The 22773-nt window shown below is 44.4% G+C and overlaps 1 pseudogene across 1 annotated transcript in view; it reads left to right on the plus strand.

Moving 5' to 3' along the window:
* Nucleotides 1–542: 542 nt before the first annotated feature.
* The window catches only part of LOC106591425 (serine hydroxymethyltransferase, cytosolic-like), a 57187-nt pseudogene continuing 34956 nt past the window's right edge, over nt 543–22773 (plus strand). Inside the window, exons 1-3 of the transcript XR_006763361.1 lie at nt 543–647; nt 11726–11840; nt 22229–22374. The product of XR_006763361.1 is annotated as a serine hydroxymethyltransferase, cytosolic-like (transcript). The remainder of the gene's footprint in view (nt 648–11725; nt 11841–22228; nt 22375–22773) is intronic.

Below are 22773 nucleotides of genomic sequence, written 5' to 3' on the forward strand. Positions count from 1 at the left end.
CAGAAAGACTAAGTTATTTTACCACACTATTGTTGAATTAAACTATTTATAAGCTCTTTAATCAATATATTGTACAGAAAGACTAAGTTATTTTACCACACTATTGTTGAATTAAACTATTTATAAGCACTTAAAACAATATATTGTACAGAAATAATAAATTATCATATCACAGTATTGTTGAATTAAACTATTTATAAGCACTTTAATCAATATATTGTACAGAAAGAATAAGTTATCATATCACAGTATTGTTGAATTAAACTATTTATAAGCACTTTAATCAATATATTGTACAGAAAGACTAAGTTATCATATCACAGTATTGTTGAATTAAACTATTTATAAGCACTTTAATCAATATATTGTACAGAAAGACTAAGTTATCATATCACAGTATTGTTGAATTCAACTAACGGTATAATTTAATCCCTGTGTCTCGTGATCACCGTCGATCAGTTTCATTGGACAGTTCAGACGTTTGTGTTGTGTGTTTTAATTGGCTAACAGCGAGAAAAAGGGGTCGTGGACGTCACGTCTCTCTGTACACTGATTGGTTTGTATGTTTGGCGGACTTCGTCTTCCTGGTAAAGTGAGTTGAGTGTGAGCTTTCCGACCGGTGACAGCTGCACAGCCTGGGGGACTTGGTGGGTACCCAGATAAATAAATCACTCTTTATTCAACGTTACATAGCTTATATTTATGCTTTTTTTTTTAATAGCTTGGTTAGCGTGTGGTTTTTAGGGGGTGAAGTTTTTTACCACTTTTGCTAGCTAAGAAACTCATAGCTAAGTTAGCTAGATATACAATGTGTAACTTGTAACTTTTCCTTGAATATGTGAAAGTCCTATTTAATTGTTATTATTTGTTATTATGCATTAATTGAACATTTTCTATTTAGTCAAATCAGCTGTAAATATCGTAAATGTAGTGAAACAGCGAGACCTCGTGTCACCAGACAGCTGAAACAGGAGGGTCAGTGCTATACGGGATCCTTGGGACGCCCCCCCCCCCTAATTAACCCGTTCCTTACCTACAGATAAACACCAACGACATTTAGTTATTATACAAGTCTTTTACCTTAATAACCATAAAACTACTTCAACTAACATTTCTGCTAGGGACGACCCTGGATAACACTGTCATCAAAAATACAGCGATCAGTTTCTCTCTCTGTCATAGAAAACGTCTAACGAGCAGCGCCCACAATGTGTTGTGTTGTGTTGTGTGTGTGGAAGAGCCTTTAGTAACGAGTCTCTCATAACGGAACGAATGTAATAAAACGTCCACATCATGACGGTTAAACCCAGAGAGGTATTTCAGAACAGGATGCTTCAGGAAACACTGGTTCCACAGTGGACCAGTCAGTCCGATAGCAAGGCGTTGTTGTCATTTTATAAACAGGTGATGATCGGCAGAAATAAGGCGGTGTTGTTTAAAACAGAGGCCGGAATAGACCTGCTGTCGTTAGGACCTCAGCGTTGTTAGAAACAGAGGCCGGAATAGACCTGCTGTCATTAGGACCTCAGCGTTGTTTAAAACAGAGGCCAGAATAGATCTGCTGTCATTAGGACCTCAGTGTTGTTAGAAACAGAGGCCGGAATAGACCTGCTGTCATTAGGACCTCAGTGTTGTTAAAAACAGAGACCAGAATAGACCTGCTGTCATTAGGACCTCAGCATTGTTAAAAACAGAGGCCAGAATAGACCTGCTGTCATTAGGACCTCAGTGTCGTTAGAAACAGAGGCCAGAATAGACCTGCTGTCATTAGGACCTCAGTGTTGTTAAAAACAGAGGCCAGAATAGACCTGCTGTCATTAGGAACTCAGTGCTGTTAGAAACAGAGGCCAGAATAGACCTGCTGTCATTAGGACCTCAGTGCTGTTAGAAACAGAGGCCAGAATAGACCTGCTGTCATTAGGACCTCAGCGTTGTTAGAAACAGAGGCCAGAATAGACCTGCTGTCATTAGGACCTCAGTGCTGTTAAAAACAGAGGCCAGAATAGACCTGCTGTCATTAGGACCTCAGTGCTGTTAAAAACAGAGGCCAGAATAGACCTGCTGTCATTAGGACCTCAGTGTTGTTAAAAACAGAGGCCAGAATAGACCTGCTGTCATTAGGACCTCAGTGTTGTTAAAAACAGAGGCCAGAATAGACCTGCTGTCATTAGGACCTCAGTGTTGTTAAAAACAGAGGCCAGAATAGACCTGCTGTCATTAGGACCTCAGTGTTGTTAAAAACAGAGGCCAGAATAGACCTGCTGTCGTTAGGACCTCAGTGTTGTTAGAAACAGAGGCCAGAATAGACCTGCTGTCATTAGGACCTCAGTGTTGTTAAAAACAGAGGCCAGAATAGACCTGCTGTCATTTGGACCTCAGTGTTGTTAAAAACAGAGGCCAGAATAGACCTGCTGTCATTAGGACCTCAGTGCTGTTAAAAACAGAGGCCAGAATAGACCTGCTGTCATTAGGACCTCAGCGTTGTTAAAAACAGAGGCCAGAATAGACCTGCTGTCATTAGGACCTCAGTGCTGTTAAAAACAGAGGCCAGAATAGACCTGCTGTCATTAGGACCTCAGCGTTGTTAGAAACAGAGGCCAGAATAGACCTGCTGTCATTAGGACCTCAGTGTTGTTAAAAACAGAGGCCGGAATAGACCTGCTGTCATTAGGACCTCAGCGTTGTTAGAAACAGAGGCCGGAATAGACCTGCTGTCATTAGGACCTCAGTGTTGTTAAAAACAGAGGCCAGAATAGACCTGCTGTCGTTAGGACCTCAGTGTCGTTAAAAACAGAGGCCAGAATAGACCTGCTGTCGTTAGGACCTCAGTGTTGTTAAAAACAGAGGCCAGAATAGACCTGCTGTCGTTAGGACCTCAGCGTTGTTAAAAACAGAGGCCAGAATAGACCTGCTGTCGTTAGGACCTCAGTGTTGTTAAAAACAGAGGCCGGAATAGACCTGCTGTCGTTAGGACCTCAGTGCTGTTAAAAACAGAGGCCAGAATAGACCTGCTGTCGTTAGGACCTCAGTGCTGTTAAAAACAGAGGCCAGAATAGACCTGCTGTCATTAGGACCTCAGCGTTGTTAGAAACAGAGGCCAGAATAGACCTGCTGTCATTAGGACCTCAGCGTTGTTAGAAACAGAGGCCAGAATAGACCTGCTGTCGTTAGGACCTCAGCGTTGTTAAAAACAGAGGCCAGAATAGACCTGCTGTCATTAGGACCTCAGCGTTGTTAGAAACAGAGGCCAGAATAGACCTGCTGTCATTAGGACCTCAGTGTTGTTAGAAACAGAGGCCAGAATAGCACCCGGCTCATTAGGACCTCAGTGTTGTTAGAAACAGAGGCCAGAATAGACCTGCTGTCATTAGGACCTCAGTGTTGTTAGAAACAGAGGCCAGAATAGACCTGCTGTCGTTAGGACCTCAGTGTTGTTAAAAACAGAGGCCAGAATAGACCTGCTGTCGTTAGGACCTCAGTGCGTTGTTAGAAACAGAGGCCAGAATAGACCTGCTGGTCAGTTAGGACCTCAGCGTTGTTAGAAACAGAGGCCAGAATAGACCTGCATGTCGTTAGGACCTCAGTGTTGTTAGAAACAGAGGCCAGAATAGACCTGCTGTCGTTAGGACCTCAGCGTTGTTAAAAACAGAGGCCAGAATAGACCTGCTGTCGTTAGGACCTCCCAGTGTTGTTAGAAACAGAGGCCAGAATAGACCTGCTGTCATTAGGACCTCAGCGTTGTTAGAAACAGAGGGACAGGGGGCAGTACCAAATAGACCTGTCATTGACCTCATGTGTTGTTAAAAACAGAGGCCAGAATAGACCTGCTGTCATTAGGACCTCAGCGTTGTTAGAAACAGAGGCCAGAATAGACCTGCTGTCGTTAGGACCTCAGTGCTGTTAAAAACAGAGGCCAGAATAGACCTGCTGTCGTTAGGACTGTGTGTGATGTGATCAATCACTTTATTCCAGTTCAGAATAAATAAAATATGTATTTTATTTCAACAGTTCCAACCTAGACAGATATGAGTGTTTTTAATGGAGGGTAAATAAACACGAATGGATATTTATACGGATATTTAATGCCATTGTTATTTGTTTTATGCATAAGGGCAATGAAATGTACTGATATTTATGTAAAAGTTGCATATTTTCCTAAACTCTGAGTCCCGGGAAAATACAGAATTTCTAATTTGGGGTCGCAGGCTGAAAAACACAGAATGTGTTACTTCATCGCTCTCGGTCAGTGAGCTGACGGTGGCTGGTCTCTGTAATTTGGCCAAACTAGATAACAGAAGTCATGAGTCCTGCTGCTGTTACATCAGACACAGAGTGGCAGTGACAAGGGGTCGCGCCCTATTCCCTACATAGTGCCCTATTTCCACTAGGGCCGTACCAACCTGGCGCCCTATTCCCTACATAGTGCCCTATTTCCACTAGGGTCGTACCAACTGGCACCCTATTCCCTACATAGTGCCCTATTTCCACTAGGGTCGTACCAACTGGCACCCTATTCCCTACATAGTGCCCCTATTTCCACTAGGGCCGTACCAACTGGCACCCTATTCCCTACATAGTGCCCTATTTCCACTTAGGGTCGCACCAACTGGCATCCTATTCCCTACATAGTGCCCTATTTCCACTTAGGGTACCAACTGGCACCCTATTCCCTACATAGTGCCTATTTCCACTAGCGTACCAATGGCACGTCCTAGTGCCCTATTTCCACTAGGACCGTACCACTTTCCTGCATAGTCCCCTATTTCCACTAGGGTCGTACCAACTGGCATCCTATTCCCTACATAGTGCACTACTTCCACCAGGACCATAGGGTTCTGGTTCAGATCAGTCCACTACTTCTACCAGGACCATAGGGTTCTGATCAGTCCACTACTTCCACCAGGACCATAGGGTTCTGATCAGTCCACTACTTCCACCAGGACCATAGGTGGTTCTGATCAGTCCACTACTTCCACCAGGACCATAGGGGGTTCTGATCAGTCCACTACTTCCACCAGGACCGTAGGGTTCTGATCAGTCCACTACTTCCACCAGGACCATAGGGTTCTGATCAGTCCACTACTTCCACCAGGACCATAGGGTTCTGATCACTCCACTACTTCCACCAGGACCATAGGGTTCTGGTTCTGATCAGTCCACTACTTCCACCAGGACCGTAGGGTTCTGATCAGTCCACTACTTCCACCAGGACCATAGGGTTCTGATCAGTCCACTACTTCCACCAGGACCATAGGGTTCTGATCAGTCCACTACTTCCACCAGGACCGTAGGGTTCTGATCAGTCCACTACTTCCACCAGGACCGTAGGGTTCTGATCAGTCCACTACTTCCACCAGGACCATAGGGTTCTGATCAGTCCACTACTTCCACCAGGACCGTAGGGTTCTGATCAGTCCACTACTTCCACCAGGACCGTAGGGTTCTGATCAGTCCACTACTTCCACCAGGACCGTAGCGGTTCTGATCAGTCCACTACTTCCACCAGGACCATAGGGTTCTGATCAGTCCACTACTTCCACCAGGACCGTAGGGTTCTGATCAGTCCACTACTTCCACCAGGACCGTAGGGTTCTGATCAGTCCACTACTTCCACCAGGACCGCAGGGTTCTGATCAGTCCACTACTTCCACCAGGACCGTAGGGTTCTGATCAGTCCACTACTTCCACCAGGACCGTAGGGTTCTGGTTCTGATCAGTCCACTACTTCCACCAGGACCGTAGTTCTGGTTCTGATCAGTCCACTACTTCCACCAGGACCATAGGGTTCTGGTTCTGATCAGTCCACTACTTCCACCAGGACCGTAGGGTTCTGATCAGTCCACTACTTCCACCAGGACCGTAGGGTTCTGATCAGTCCACTACTTCCACCAGGACCGTAGGGTTCTGATCAGTCCACTACTTCCACCAGGACCGTAGGGTTCTGATCAGTCCACTACTTCCACCAGGACCGTAGGGTGGTTCTGATCAGTCCACTACTTCCACCAGGACCGTAGGGTTCTGATCAGTCCACTACTTCCACCAGGACCATAGGGTTCTGATCAGTCCACTACTTCCACCAGGACCGTAGGGTGGTTCTGATCAGTCCACTACTTCCACCAGGACCATAGGGTTCTGATCAGTCCACTACTTCCACCAGGACCGTAGGGTTCTGATCAGTCCACTACTTCCACCAGGACCATAGGGTTCTGATCAGTCCACTACTTCCACCAGGACCGTAGGGGTTCTGATCAGTCCACTACTTCCACCAGGACCGTAGGGTTCTGGTTCTGATCAGTCCACTACTTCCACCAGGACCATAGGGTTCTGATCAGTCCACTACTTCCACCAGGACCGTAGGGTTCTGATAGTCCACTACTTCCACCAGGACCGTAGGGTTCTGATCAGTCCACTACTTCCACCAGGACCATAGGGTTCTGGTTCTGATCAGTCCACTACTTCCACCAGGACCATAGGGTTCTGATCAGTCCACTACTTCCACCAGGACCATAGGGTTCTGATCAGTCCACTACTTCCACCAGGACCGTAGGGTTCTGATCAGTCCACTACTTCCACCAGGACCGTAGGGTTCTGATCAGTCCACTACTTCCACCAGGACCGTAGGGTTCTGATCAGTCCACTACTTCCACCAGGACCATAGGGTTCTGATCAGTCCACTACTTCCACCAGGACCGTAGGGTTCTGGTTCTGATCAGTCCACTACTTCCACCAGGACCGTAGGGTTCTGGTTCTGATCAGTCCACTACTTCCACCAGGACCATAGGGTTCTGGTTCTGGTCCGTGTAGTAATAGTGCGCCATTTTGTTTGTTGATGTAGGTCATGGTGACCCATAGTTATCTATCTAGTTAATCATTGTTGTCATGAAGGCTGGATAGTTGTTGTTGTAACTCTGCATAGTTCTAGTCTAACAGGGTGATGGGTAGTTTCCTGAGCTCTTATCAAGTCCCTGTGGTCAAACGTTAACCACTGGACAGGACCGGACCAGAGCTCTTTATGGACCAGAACCTGGACAGGACAGGACCAGAGCTCTTTATGGACCAGAGCCTGGACAGGACAGGACCAGAGCTCTTTATGGACCAGAGCCCGGACAGGACAGGACCAGACCAGAGCTCTTTATGGACCAGAACCTGGACAGGACAGGACCAGAGCTCTTTATGGACCAGAGCTCTTTATGGACCAGAGCCTGGACAGGACCGGACCAGAGCTCTTTATGGACCAGAGCCTGGACAGGACCGGACCAGAGCTCTTTATGGACCAGAGCCTGGACAGGACCAGACCAGAGCTCTTTATGGACCAGAACCTGGACAGGACAGGACACAGAGCTCTTTATGGACCAGAGCCTGGACAGGACCGGACCAGAGCTCTTTATGGACCAGAGCCTGGACAGGACCGGACCAGAGCTCTTTATGGACCAGAACCTGGACAGGACAGGACCAGAGCTCTTTATGGACCAGAACCTGGACAGGACCGGACCAGAGCTCTTTATGGACCAGAGCTCTTTATGGACCAGAACTCTGGACAGGACCAGACCAGAGCTAGGACCAGAGCTCTTTATGGACCAGAACCTGGACAGGACCAGAGCTCTTTATGGACCAGAGCCTGGACAGGACAGGACCAGAGCTCTTTATGGACCAGAGCCTGTACAGGACTGGACCAGAGCTCTTTATGGACCAGAACCTGGACAGGACAGGTCCAGAGCTCTTTATGGACCAGAGCTCTTTATGGACCAGAGCTCTTTATGGACCAGAACCTGGACAGGACCGGACCAGAGCTCTTTATGGACCAGAGCTCTTTATGGACCAGAGCTCTTTATGGACCAGAACCTGGACAGGACCAGAGCTCTTTATGGACCAGAACCTGGACAGGACCGGACCAGAGCTCTTTATGGACCAGAGCTCTTTATGGACCAGAGCTCTTTATGGACCAGAACCTGGACAGGACCGGACCAGAGCTCTTTATGGACCAGAACCTGGACAGGACCGGACCAGAGCTCTTTATGGACCAGAACCTGGACAGGACCAGAGCTCTTTATGGACCAGAGCTCTTTATGGACCAGAGCCTGGACAGGACCGGACCAGAGCTCTTTATGGACCAGAACCTGGACAGGACCGGACCAGAGCTCTTTATGGACCAGAACCTGGACAGGACCAGACCAGAGCACTTTATGGACCAGAGCCTGGACAGGACCAGAGGTTCCAACCTGACTAAATATAGTCCTGTTGGTTTAAACGTGGCTGTTCCAGTGGTTAACCTGACTAAATATAGTCCTGTTGGTTTAAACGTGGCTGTTCCTGGTAACCTGACTAAATATAGTCCTGTTGGTTTAAACGTGGCTGTTCCAGTGGTAACCTGACTAAATATAGTCCTGTTGGTTTAAACGTGGCTGTTCTGGCAGTGGTAACCTGACTAAATATAGTCCTGTTGGTTTAAACGTGGCTGTTCCTAACCTGACTAAATATAGTCCTGTTGGTTTAAACGTGGCTGTTCCAGTGGTAACCTGACTAAATATAGTCCTGTTTGTTTAAACGTGGCTGTTCCAGTGGTAACCTGACTAAATATAGTCCTGTTGGTTTAAACCTGGCTGTTCCAGTGGTAACCTGACTAAATATAGTCCTGTTGGTTTAAACCTGGCTGTTCCAGTGGTAACCTGACTAAATATAGTCCTGTTGGTTTAAACGTGGCTGTTCCAACCTGACTAAATATAGTCCTGTTGGTTTAAACGTGGCTGTTCCATGGTAACCTGACTAAATATAGTCCTGTTGGTTTAAACGTGGCTGTTCCAACCTGACTAAATATAGTCCTGTTGGTTTAAACGTGGCTGTTCCAGTGGTAACCTGACTAAATATAGTCCTGTTGGTTTAAACGTGGCTGTTCCGGAACCTGACTAAATATAGTCCTGTTGGTTTAAACGTGGCTGTTCCAGAACATGACTAAATATAGTCCTGTTGGTTTAAACGTGGCTGTTCGGCAACCTGACTAAATATAGTCCTGTTGGTTTAAACGTGGCTGTTCCAACCTGACTAAATATAGTCCTGTTGGTTTAAACGTGGCTGTTCCAACCTGACTAAATATAGTCCTGTTGGTTTAAACGTGGCTGTTCCAACCTGACTAAATATAGTCCTGTTGGTTTAAACGTGGCTGTTCCAACCTGACTAAATATAGTCCTGTTGGTTTAAACGTGGCTGTTCCAGTGGTACCCTGACTAAATATAGTCCTGTTGGTTTAAACGTGGCTGTTCCAGTGGTAACCTGACTAAATATAGTCCTGTTGGTTTAAACGTGGCTGTTCCAGTGGTAACCTGACTAAATATAGTCCTGTTGGTTTAAACGTGGCTGTTCCAGTGGTAACCTGACTAAATATAGTCCTGTTGGTTTAAACGTGGCTGTTCCAGTGGTAACCTGACTAAATATAGTCCTGTTGGTTTAAACGTGGCTGTTCCAACCTGACTAAATATAGTCCTGTTGGTTTAAACGTGGCTGTTCCAGTGGTAACCTGACTAAATATAGTCCTGTTGGTTTAAACGTGGCTGTTCCAGTGGTAACCTGACTAAATATAGTCCTGTTGGTTTAAACGTGGCTGTTCCAGTGGTAACCTGACTAAATATAGTCCTGTTGGTTTAAACGTGGCTGTTCCAACCTGACTAAATATAGTCCTGTTGGTTTAAACGTGGCTGTTCCAGTGGAACCTGACTAAATATAGTCCTGTTGGTTTAAACGTGGCTGTTCCAGTGGTAACCTGACTAAATATAGTCCTGTTGGTTTAAACGTGGCTGTTCCAACCTGACTAAATATAGTCCTGTTGGTTTAAACGTGGCTGTTCCTAACCTGACTAAATATAGTCCTGTTGGTTTAAACGTGGCTGTTCCAGTGGTAACCTGACTAAATATAGTCCTGTTGGTTTAAACGTGGCTGTTCCAACCTGACTAAATATAGTCCTGTTGGTTTAAACGTGGCTGTTCCAGTGGTAACCTGACTAAATATAGTCCTGTTGGTTTAAACGTGGCTGTTCCAGTGGTAACCTGACTAAATATAGTCCTGTTGGTTTAAACGTGGCTCTTCCAGTGGTAACCTGACTAAATATAGTCCTGTTGGTTTAAACGTGGCTGTTCCAGTGGTAACCTGACTAAATATAGTCCTGTTGGTTTAAACCTGGCTGTTCCAACCTGACTAAATATAGTCCTGTTGGTTTAAACGTGGCTGTTCCAACCTGACTAAATATAGTCCTGTTGGTTTAAACGTGGCTGTTCCAACCTGACTAAATATAGTCCTGTTGGTTTAAACGTGACTGTTCCAACCTGACTAAATATAGTCCTGTTGGTTTAAACGTGGCTGTTCCAGTGGTAACCTGACTAAATATAGTCCTGTTGGTTTAAACGTGGCTGTTCCAGTGGTAACCTGACTAAATATAGTCCTGTTGGTTTAAACCTGGCTGTTCCAACCTGACTAAATATAGTCCTGTTGGTTTAAACGTGGCTGTTCCAACCTGACTAAATATAGTCCTGTTGGTTTAAACCTGGCTGTTCCAACCTGACTAAATATAGTCCTGTTGGTTTTAAACGTGGCTGTTCCAGTGGTAACCTGACTAAATATAGTCCTGTTGGTTTAAACGTGGCTGTTCCAGTGGTAACCTGACTAAATATAGTCCTGTTGGTTTAAACGTGGCTGTTCCAGTGGTAACCTGACTAAATATAGTCCTGTTGGTTTAAACGTGGCTGTTCCAACCTGACTAAATATAGTCCTGTTGGTTTAAACATGGCTGTTCCTGGTAACCTGACTAAATATAGTCCTGTTGGTTTAAACGTGGCTGTTCCAGTGGTAACCTGACTAAATATAGTCCTGTTGGTTTAAACCTGGCTGTTCCAACCTGACTAAATATAGTCCTGTTGGTTTAAACATGGCTGTTCCAGTGGTAACCTGACTAAATATAGTCCTGTTGGTTTAAACGTGGCTGTTCCAGTGGTAACCTGACTAAATATAGTCCTGTTGGTTTTAAACGTGGCTGTTCCAGTGGTAACCTGACTAAATATAGTCCTGTTGGTTTAAACGTGGCTGTTCGGTGGTAACCTGACTAAATATAGTCCTGTTTGTTTAAACGTGACTGTTCCAACCTGACTAAATATAGTCCTGTTGGTTTAAACGTGGCTGTTCCAACCTGACTAAATATAGTCCTGTTGGTTTAAACGTGGCTGTTCCAACCTGACTAAATATAGTCCTGTTGGTTTAAACGTGGCTGTTCCAGTGGTAACCTGACTAAATATAGTCCTGTTGGTTTAAACGTGGCTGTTCCAGTGGTAACCTGACTAAATATAGTCCTGTTGGTTTAAACGTGGCTGTTCCAGTGGTAACCTGACTAAATATTCCCAACAAGTGATATTTAGAGGCAAACATCTTGAATCTTATTTGTCATAGTCTGACTGTGTGGCATCATCTGGCATCGTCTGACTGACTGACTGTCTGGTATCGTCTAGACTTTCTGGCATCGTCTGACTGACTGTCTGGCATCGTCTGACTGACTGTCTGGCATCGTCTGACTGACTGTCTGGCATCGTCTGACTGACTGACTGTCTGACTGACTGACTGTCTGGCATCGTCTGACTCTCTGACATCGTCTGTCTGGCATCGTCTGACTGACTGTCTGGCATCGTCTGACTGTCTGGCATCGTCTGACTGTCTGGCATCGTCTAACTGTCTGTCTGTGTGTGTGTAGATCAGCACCAGTCATCATGTCTCATAGCAACGGTACCAGTCACCATGTCAGTCAGGACGTGTGGGAGTCTCACAACAAGATGATGCAGGAACCACTCCGCTCCAACGACCCTGAGGTACGGGGGGTATTATAATGAGGAACCACTCCGCTCCAACGACCCTGAGGTACGGGGGGTATTATAATGAGGAACCACTCCGCTCCAACGACCCTGAGGTACGGGGGGGTATTATAATGAGGAACAACTCCGCTCCAACGACCCTGAGGTACGGGGGGTATTATAATGAGGAACCACTCCGGCTCCAACGACCCTGAGGTACGCACACGGGGGGGTATTATAATGAGGAACCACTCCGCTCCAACGACCCTGAGGTACGGGGGGTATTATAATGAGGAACCACTCCGCTCCAACGACCCTGAGGTACGGGTGGTGGTATTATAATGAGGAACCACTCCGCTCCAACGACCCTGAGGTACGGGGGGTATTATAATGAGGAACCACTCCGCTCCAACGACCCTGAGGTACGGGGGGTATTATAATGAGGAACCACTCCGCTCCAACGACCTGAGGTACGGGGGTATTATAATGAGGAACCACTCCGCTCCAACGACCCTGAGGTACGGGGGGAGGGTATTATAATGAGGAACCACTCCGCTCCAACGACCCTGAGGTACGGGTGGTGGTATTATAATGAGGAACCACTCCGCTCCAACGACCCTGAGGTACGGGGGGTATTATAATGAGGAACCACTCCGCTCCAACGACCCTGAGGTACGGGGGGGGTTATTATAATGAGGAACCACTCCGCTCCAACGACCCTGAGGTACGGGGGGTATTATAATGAGGAACCACTCCGCTCCAACGACCCTGAGGTACGGGGTATTATAATGAGGAACCACTCCGGCTCCAACGACCCTGAGGTACGGGGGTTATTATAATGAGGAACCACTCCGCTCCAACGACCCTGAGGTACGGGGGGGTATTATAATGAGGAACCACTCCGCTCCAACGACCCTGAGGTACGGGGGGGTATTATAATGAGGAACCACTCCGCTCCAACGACCCTGAGGTACGGGGGTATTATAATGAGGAACCACTCCGCTCCAACGACCCTGAGGTACGGGGGGGTATTATAATGAGGAACCACTCCGCTCCAACGACCCTGAGGTACGGGGGTATTATAATGAGGAACCACTCCGCTCCAACGACCCTGAGGTACGGGGGGTTATTATAATGAGGAACCACTCCGCTCCAACGACCCTGAGGTACGGGGGGTATTATAATGAGGAACCACTCCGCTCCAATCGACCCTGAGGTACGGGGGTATTATAATGAGGAACCACTCCGCTCCAACGACCCTGAGGTACGGGGGGTATTATAATGAGGAACCACTCCGCTCCAACGACCCTGAGGTACGGGGGTATTATAATGAGGAACCACTCCGCTCCAACGACCCTGAGGTACGGGGGGGTATTATAATGAGTAACCACTCCGCTCCAACGACCCTGAGGTGCGGGGGGGTATTATAATGAGGAACCACTCCGCTCCAACGACCCTGAGGTACGGGGGGTATTATAATGAGGAACCACTCCGCTCCAACGACCCTGAGGTACGGGGGTATTATAATGAGGAAACACTCCGCTCCAACGACCCTGAGGTACGGGGGGTATTATAATGAGGAACCACTCCGCTCCAACGACCCTGAGGTACGGGGGGTATTATAATGAGGAACCACTCCGCTCCAACGACCCTGAGGTACGGGGGGTATTATAATGAGGAACCACTCCGCTCCAACGACCCTGAGGTACGTGACACGGGGTGGTGGTATTATAATGAGGAACCACTCCGCTCCAACGACCCTGAGGTATGGGGGTATTATAATGAGGAACCACTCCGCTCCAACGACCCTGAGGTACGGGGGGTATTATAATGAGGAACCACTCCGCTCCAACGACCCTGAGGTACGGGGGTATTATGAGAACCACTCCGCTCCAACGACCCTGAGGTACGTGACACGGGGTGGTGGTATTATAATGAGGAACCACTCCGCTCCAACGACCCTGAGGTATGGGGGGGTATTATAATGAGGAACCACTCCGCTCCAACGACCCTGAGGTACGGGGGTATTATAATGAGGAACCACTCCGCTCCAACGACCTTGAGGTACGTGACACGGGGTGGCGGTATTATAATGAGGAACCACTCCGCTCCAACGACCCTGAGGTACGGGGTATTATAATGAGGAACCACTCCGCTCCAACGACCCTGAGGTACGTCCACGGGGGTGGGGTATTATAATGAGGAACCACTCCGCTCCAACGACCCTGAGGTACGGGGGTATTATAATGAGGAACCACTCCGCTCCAACGACCCTGAGGTACGGGGGGGTATTATAATGAGGAACCACTCCGCTCCAACGACCCTGAGGTACGGGGGTATTATAATGAGGAACCACTCCGCTCCAACGACCCTGAGGTACGGGGGTATTATAATGAGGAACCACTCCGCTCCAACGACCCTGAGGTACGGGGGGTATTATAATGAGGAACCACTCCGCTCCAACGACCCTGAGGTACGGGGGGTATTATAATGAGGAACCACTCCGCTCCAACGACCCTGAGGTACGTGACACGGGGGTGGTGGTATTATAATGAGGAACCACTCCGCTCAACGACTCCTGAGGTATGGGGGTATTATAATGAGGAACCACTCCGCTCCAACGACCCTGAGGTACGGGGGTATTATAATGAGGAACCACTCCGCTCCAACGACCCTGAGGTACGGGGGGGTATTATAATGAGGAACCACTCCGCTCCAACGACCCTGAGGTACGTGACACGGGGTGGTGGTATTATGAGGAACCACTCCGCTCCAACGACCCTGAGGTATGGGGGGTATTATAATGAGGAACCACTCCGCTCCAACGACCCTGAGGTACGGGGTGGGGTATTATAATGAGGAACCACTCCGCTCCAACGACCCTGAGGTACGGGGGGTATTATAATGAGGAACCACTCCGCTCCAACGACCCTGAGGTACGGGGGGTATTATAATGAGGAACCACTCCGCTCCAACGACCCTGAGGTACGGGGGGTATTATAATGAGGAACCACTCCGCTCCAACGACCCTGAGGTACGGGTGGTGGTATTATAATGAGGAACCACTCCGCTCCAACGACCCTGAGGTACGGGGGGTATTATAATGAGGAACCACTCCGCTCCAACGACCCTGAGGTACGGGGGGTATTATAATGAGGAACCACTCCGCTCCAACGACCCTGAGGTACGTGACACGGGGGTGGTGGTATTATAATGAGGAACCACTCCGCTCCAACGACCCTGAGGTATGGGGGGGTATTATAATGAGGAACCACTCCGCTCCAACGACCCTGAGGTACGGGGGGTATTATAATGAGGAACCACTCCGCTCCAACGACCCTGAGGTACGGGGGGGTATTATAATGAGGAACCACTCCGCTCCAACGACCCTGAGGTACGTGACACGGGGTGGTGGTATTATAATGAGGAACCACTCCGCTCCAACGACCCTGAGGTATGGGGGGGTATTATAATGAGGAACCACTCCGCTCCAACGACCCTGAGGAACGGGGTATTATAATGAGGAACCACTCCGCTCCAACGACCCTGAGGTACGTGACACGGGGGTGGCGGTATTATAATGAGGAACCACTCCGCTCCAACGACCCTGAGGTATGGGGGGGTATTATAATGAGGAACCACTCCGCTCCAACGACCCTGAGGTACGGGGGGTATTATAATGAGGAACCACTCCGCTCCAACGACCCTGAGGTACGTCACACGGGGTGGGGGTATTATAATGAGGAACCACTCCGCTCCAACGACCCTGAGGTACGGGGGGTATTATAATGAGGAACCACTCCGCTCCAACGACCCTGAGGTACGGGGGGTATTATAATGAGGAACCACTCCGCTCCAACAACCCTGAGGTACGGGGTGGGGTATTATAATGAGGAACCACTCCGCTCCAACGACCCTGAGGTGCGGGGGGTATTATAATGAGGAACCACTCCGCTCCAACGACCCTGAGGTACGGGGGGGGGTATTATAATGAGGAACCACTCCGCTCCAACGACCCTGAGGTACGGGGGTGGTATTATAATGAGGAACCACTCCGCTCCAACGACCCTGAGGTACGGGGGGTATTATAATGAGGAACCACTCCGCTCCAACGACCCTGAGTGCACGGGGGGGTATTATAATGAGGAACCACTCCGCTCCAACGACCCTGAGGTACGGGGGGTATTATAATGAGGAACCACTCCGCTCCAACGACCCTGAGGTACGGGGGGGGTATTATAATGAGGAACCACTCCGCTCCAACGACACTGAGGTACGGGGGGGTATTATAATGAGGAACCACTCCGCTCCAACGACCCTGAGGTACGTCACACATAATGAAAGTTGTATTATAATGAAACGGTGTATTGTGTGTAGGTGTATTATAATGAAACGGTGTATTGTGTAGGTGTATTATAATGAAACGGTGTATTGTGTAGGTGTATTATAATGAAACGGTGTATTGTGTAGGTGTGTATTATAATGAAACGGTGTATTGTGTAGGTGGATTATAATGAAACGGTGTATTGTGTAGGTGTGTATTATAATGAAACGGTGTATTGTGTAGGTGTGTATTATAATGACATGGTGTATTGTGCAGGTGTGTATTATAATGAAATGGTGTATTGTGCATGTGTGTATTATAATGAAACGGTGTATTGTGCAGGTGTGTATTATAATGAAACGGTGTATTGTGCAGGTGTGTATTATAATGAAACGGTGTATTGTGCAGGTGTGTATTATAATGAAACGGTGTATTGTGCAGGTGTGTATTATAATGAAACGGTGTATTGTGCAGGTGTGTATTATAATGAAACGGTGTATTGTGCAGGTGTGTATTATAATGAAACGGTGTATTGTGTAGGTGTGTTATAATGAAACGGTGTATTGTGTAGGTGTGTTATAATGAAACGGTGTATTGTGTAGGTGTGTGTTATAATGAAACGGTGTATTGTTTAGGTGTGTATTATAATGAAACGGTGTATTGTGTAGGTGTGTATTATAATGAAACGGTGTATTGTGTAGGTGTGTGTTATAATGAAATGGTGTATTGTGTAGGTGTATTATAATGAAACGGTGTATTGTAATGAAAGCGGTGTATTGTGTAGGTGTGTGTATTATAATGAAACGGTGTATTGTGTAGGTGTGTGTATTATAATGAAACGGTGTATTGTGTAGGTGTGTGTATTATAATGAAACGGTGTATTGTGTAGGTGTGTGTATTATAATGAAACGGTGTATTGTGTGTGTATTATAATGAAACGGTGTATTGTGTAGGTGTGTGTATTATAATGAAACGGTGTATTGTGTAGGTGTGTGTATTATAATGAAACGGTGTATTATAATGAAACGGTGTATTGTGTAGGTGTGTATTATAATGAAACGGTGTATTGTGTAGGTGTATATTATAATGAAACGGTGTATTGTGTAGGTGTGTATTATAATGAAACGGTGTATTGTGTAGGTGTGTATTATAATGAAACGGTGTATTGTGTAGGTGTGTGTATTATAATGAAACGGTGTATTGTGTAGGTGTGTGTATTATAATGAAACGGTGTATTGTGTAGGTGTGCGTATTATAATGAAACGGTGTATCGTGTAGGTGTGCGTATTATAGTGAAACGGTGTATTGTGTAGGTGTGTGTATTATAATGAAACGCTGTATTGTGTAGGTGTGTGTATTATAATGAAACGCTGTATTGTGTAGGTGTGTATTATAATGAAACGCTGTATTGTGTAGGTGTGTATTATAATGAAACGGTGTATTGTGTAGGTGTGTATTATAATGAAACGGTGTATTGTGTAGGTGTGTGTATTATAATGAAATGGTGTATTGTGTGTAGGTGTGTGTATTATAATGAAACGGTGTATTGTGTGTGTATTATAATGAAACGGTGTATTGTGTAGGTGTGTGTATTATAATGAAACGGTGTATTGTGTAGGTGTGTGTATTATAATGAAACGGTGTATTATAATGAAACGGTGTATTGTGTAGGTGTGTATTATAATGAAACGGTGTATTGTGTAGGTGTATATTATAATGAAACGGTGTATTGTGTAGGTGTGTATTATAATGAAACGGTGTATTGTGTAGGTGTGTATTATAATGAAACGGTGTATTGTGTAGGTGTGTGTATTATAATGAAACGCTGTATTGTGTAGGTGTGTGTATTATAATGAAACGCTGTATTGTGTAGGTGTGTATTATAATGAAACGCTGTATTGTGTAGGTGTGTATTATAATGAAACGGTGTATTGTGTAGGTGTGTATTATAATGAAACGGTGTATTGTGTAGGTGTGTGTATTATAATGAAACGGTGTATTGTGTAGGTGTGTGTATTATAATGAAACGGTGTATTGTGTAGGTGTGTGTATTATAATGAAACGGTGTATTGTGTAGGTGTGTGTATTATAATGAAACGGTGTATTGTGTAGGTGTGTGTATTATAATGAAACGGTGTATTGTGTGTAGGTGTATTATAATGAAACGGTGTATTGTGTAGGTGTGTGTATTATAATGAAACGGTGTATTGTGTAGGTGTATTATAATGAAACGGTGTATTGTGTAGGTGTGTATTATAATGTAACGGTGTATTGTGTAGGTGTGTATTATAATGAAAGCGGTGTATTGTGTAGGTGTGTATTATAATGAAACGGTGTATTGTGTAGGTGTGTATTATAATGAAACGGTGTATTGTGTGTAGGTGTGTGTATTATAATGAAACGGTGTATTGTGTAGGTGTGTATTATAATGAAACGGTGTATTGTGTAGGTGTGTATTATAATGAAACGGTGTATTGTGTAGGTGTGTATTATAATGAAACGGTGTATTGTGTAGGTGTGTGTATTATAATGAAACGGTGTATTGTGTAGGTGTGTGTATTATAATGAAAGCGGTGTATTGTGTAGGTGTGTGTATTATAATGAAACGGTGTATTGTGTAGGTGTGTGTATTATAATGAAACGGTGTATTGTGTGTAGGTGTATTATAATGAAACGGTGTATTGTGTAGGTGTATTATAATGAAACGGTGTATTGTGTAGGTGTGTATTATAATGTAACGGTGTATTGTGTAGGTGTGTATTATAATGAAACGGTGTATTGTGTAGGTGTATTATAATGAAACGGTGTATTGTGTGTAGGTGTGTGTATTATAATGAAACGGTGTATTGTGTAGGTGTGTGTATTATAATGAAACGGTGTATTGTGTAGGTGTGTGTATTATAATGAAACGGTGTATTGTGTAGGTGTGTGTATTATAATGAAACGGTGTATTGTGTAGGTGTGTGTATTATAATGAAACGGTGTATTGTGTAGGTGTGTATTATAATGAAACGGTGTATTGTGTAGGTGTGTATTATAATGAAACGGTGTATTGTGTAGGTGTGTATTATAATGAAACGGTGTATTGTGTAGGTGTGTATTATAATGAAACGGTGTATTGTGTAGGTGTGTATTATAATGAAACGGTGTATTGTGTAGGTGTGTATTATAATGAAACGGTGTATTGTGTAGGTGTGTATTATAATGAAACGGTGTATTGTGTAGGTGTGTGTATTATAATGAAACGGTGTATTGTGTGTAGGTGTGTGTTATAATGAAACGGTGTATTGTGTGTAGGTGTGTATTATAATGAAACGGTGTATTGTGTGTAGGTGTATTATAATGAAACGGTGTATTGTGTGTAGGTGTATTATAATGAAACGGTGTATTGTGTAGGTGGGTGTATTATAATGAAACGGTGTATTGTGTAGGTGTGTGTATTATAATGAAACGGTGTATTGTGTAGGTGTGTATTATAATGAAACGGTGTATTGTGTAGGTGTATTATAATGAAACGGTGTATTGTGTAGGTGTATTATAATGAAACGGTGTATTGTGTAGGTGTATTATAATGAAACGGTGTATTGTGTAGGTGTGTGTATTATAATGAAACGGTGTATTGTGTAGCTGTATTATAATGAAACGGTGTATTGTGTAGGTGTGTATTATAATGAAACGGTGTATTGTGTAGGTGTGTGTATTATAATGAAACGGTGTATTGTGTAGGTGTGTGTATTATAATGAAACGGTGTATTGTGTAGGTGTGTGTATTATAATGAAACGGTGTATTGTGTAGGTGTGTGTATTATAATGAAACGGTGTATTGTGTAGGTGTATTATAATGAAACGGTGTATTGTGTAGGTGTATTATAATGAAACGGTGTATTGTGTAGGTGTGTATTATAATGAAACGGTGTATTGTGTAGGTGTGTGTATTATAATGAAACGGTGTATTGTGTAGGTGTGTGTATTATAATGAAACGGTGTATTGTGTAGGTGTGTGTATTATAATGAAACGGTGTATTGTGTAGGTGTGTGTATTATAATGAAACGGTGTATTGTGTGTAGGTGTGTGTATTATAATGAAACGGTGTATTGTGTAGGTGTGTGTATTATAATGAAACGGTGTATTGTGTAGGTGTGTGTATTATAATGAAACGGTGTATTGTGTGTAGGTGTGTGTATTATAATGAAACGGTGTATTGTGTAGGTGTGTGTATTATAATGAAAGCGGTGTATTGTGTAGGTGTGTGTATTATAATGAAACGGTGTATTGTGTAGGGGTGTGTATTATAATGAAACGGTGTATTGTGTAGGTGTGTGTTATAATGAAACGGTGTATTGTGTAGGTGTGTATTATAATGAAACGGTGTATTGTGTAGGTGTGTATTATAATGAAACGGTGTATTGTGTAGGGGTGTGTATTATAATGAAACGGTGTATTGTGTAGGTGTGTATTATAATGAAACGGTGTATTGTGTAGGTGTGTATTATAATGAAACGTGTATTGTGTAGGTGTGTATTATAATGAAACGGTGTATTGTGTAGGGGTGTGTATTATAATGAAACGGTGTATTGTGTAGGGTGTGTATTATAATGAAACGGTGTATTGTGTAGGTGTGTGTATTATAATGAAACGGTGTATTGTGTAGGTGTGTGTATTATAATGAAACGGTGTATTGTGTAGGTGTGTGTATTATAATGAAACGGTGTATTGTGTAGGTGTGTGTATTATAATGAAAGCGGTGTATTGTGTAGGTGTGTGTATTATAATGAAACGGTGTATTGTGTGTAGGTGTGTGTATTATAATGAAAGCGGTGTATTGTGTAGGGGTGTGTATTATAATGAAACGGTGTATTGTGTGTAGGTGTGTGTATTATAATGAAACGGTGTATTGTGTGTAGGGGTGTGTATTATAATGAAACGGTGTATTGTGTAGGTGTGTGTATTATAATGAAACGGTGTATGTGTGTAGGTGTGTGTATTATAATGAAACGGTGTATTGTGTGTAGGTGTGTGTATTATAATGAAACGGTGTATTGTGTGTAGGTGTGTGTATTATAATGAAACGGTGTATTGTGTGTAGGTGTGTGTATTATAATGAAACGGTGTATTGTGTAGGTGTGTATTATAATGAAACGGTGTATTGTGTAGGTGTGTATTATAATGAAACGGTGTATTGTGTGTAGGTGTGTGTATTATAATGAAACGGTGTATTGTGTAGGTGTGTATTATAATGAAACGGTGTATTGTGTAGGTGTGTGTATTATAATGAAACGGTGTATTGTGTAGGTGTGTGTATTATAATGAAACGGTGTATTGTGTAGGTGTGTGTATTATAATGAAACGGTGTATTGTGTAGGGGTGTGTATTATAATGAAACGGTGTATTGTGTAGGGGTGTGTATTATAATGAAACGGTGTATTGTGTAGGGGTGTGTATTATAATGAAACGGTGTATTGTGTAGGGTGTGTATTATAATGAAACGGTGTATTGTGTAGGTGTGTGTATTATAATGAAACGGTGTATTGTGTAGGTGTGTGTATTATAATGAAACGGTGTATTGTGTAGGTGTGTGTATTATAATGAAACGGTGTATTGTGCTAGGTGTGTGTATTATAATGAAACGGTGTATTGTGCTAGTGTGTGTATTATAATGAAACGGTGTATTGTGTAGGTGTGTATTATAATGAAACGGTGTATTGTGTAGGTGTGTGTATTATAATGAAACGGTGTATTGTGTAGGTGTGTGTATTATAATGAAACGGTGTATTGTGTAGGTGTGTGTATTATAATGAAACGGTGTATTGTGTAGGTGTGTGTATTATAATGAAACGGTGTATTGTGTAGGTGTATTATAATGAAACGGTGTATTGTGTAGGTGGATGTATTATAATGAAACGGTGTATTGTGTAGGTGTATTATAATGAAACGGTGTATTGTGTAGGTGTATTATAATGAAACGGTGTATTGTGTAGGTGGGTGTATTATAATGAAACGGTGTATTGTGTAGGTGTATTATAATGAAACGGTGTATTGTGTAGGTGTGTGTATTATAATGAAACGGTGTATTGTGTGTAGGTGTTCTCCATCATCAAGCGAGAGAAGCATCGTCAGACCTTTGGCCTGGAGCTGATCGCATCAGAGAACTTCACCTCCAGAGCCGTTCTGGAAGCCCTGGGGTCCTGTATGAACAACAAGTACTCAGAGGGGTATCCCGGACAGCGGTGGGTACTATGAACCTTTATTAACCTTTATGATCCTTAATGAACCTTTATTTAAACAGGGAGTCACTCAGAGGGGTATCCCGGACAGCGGTGGGTGCTATGAACCTTTATGAACCTTAATGAACCTTAATGAACCTTTAGGAACCTTAATGAACCTTTATGAACCTTTAGGAACCTTTATGAACCTTTAGGAACCTTTAGGAACCTTTAGGAACCTTTAGGAACCTTAATGAACCTTTATTTAAACAGGGAGTCACTCAGAGGGGTATCCCGGACAGCGGTGGGTACTATGAACCTTTATGAACCTTTATTTAAACAGGGAGTCACTCAGAGGGGTATCCTGGACAGCGGTGGGCGCTATGAACCTTTATGAACCTTTATGAACCTTTATGAACCTTT

This window comes from Salmo salar, unplaced genomic scaffold (genome assembly GCF_905237065.1).
Source record: "Salmo salar unplaced genomic scaffold, Ssal_v3.1, whole genome shotgun sequence".
Classification (NCBI taxonomy): Eukaryota; Metazoa; Chordata; class Actinopteri; order Salmoniformes; family Salmonidae; genus Salmo; species Salmo salar.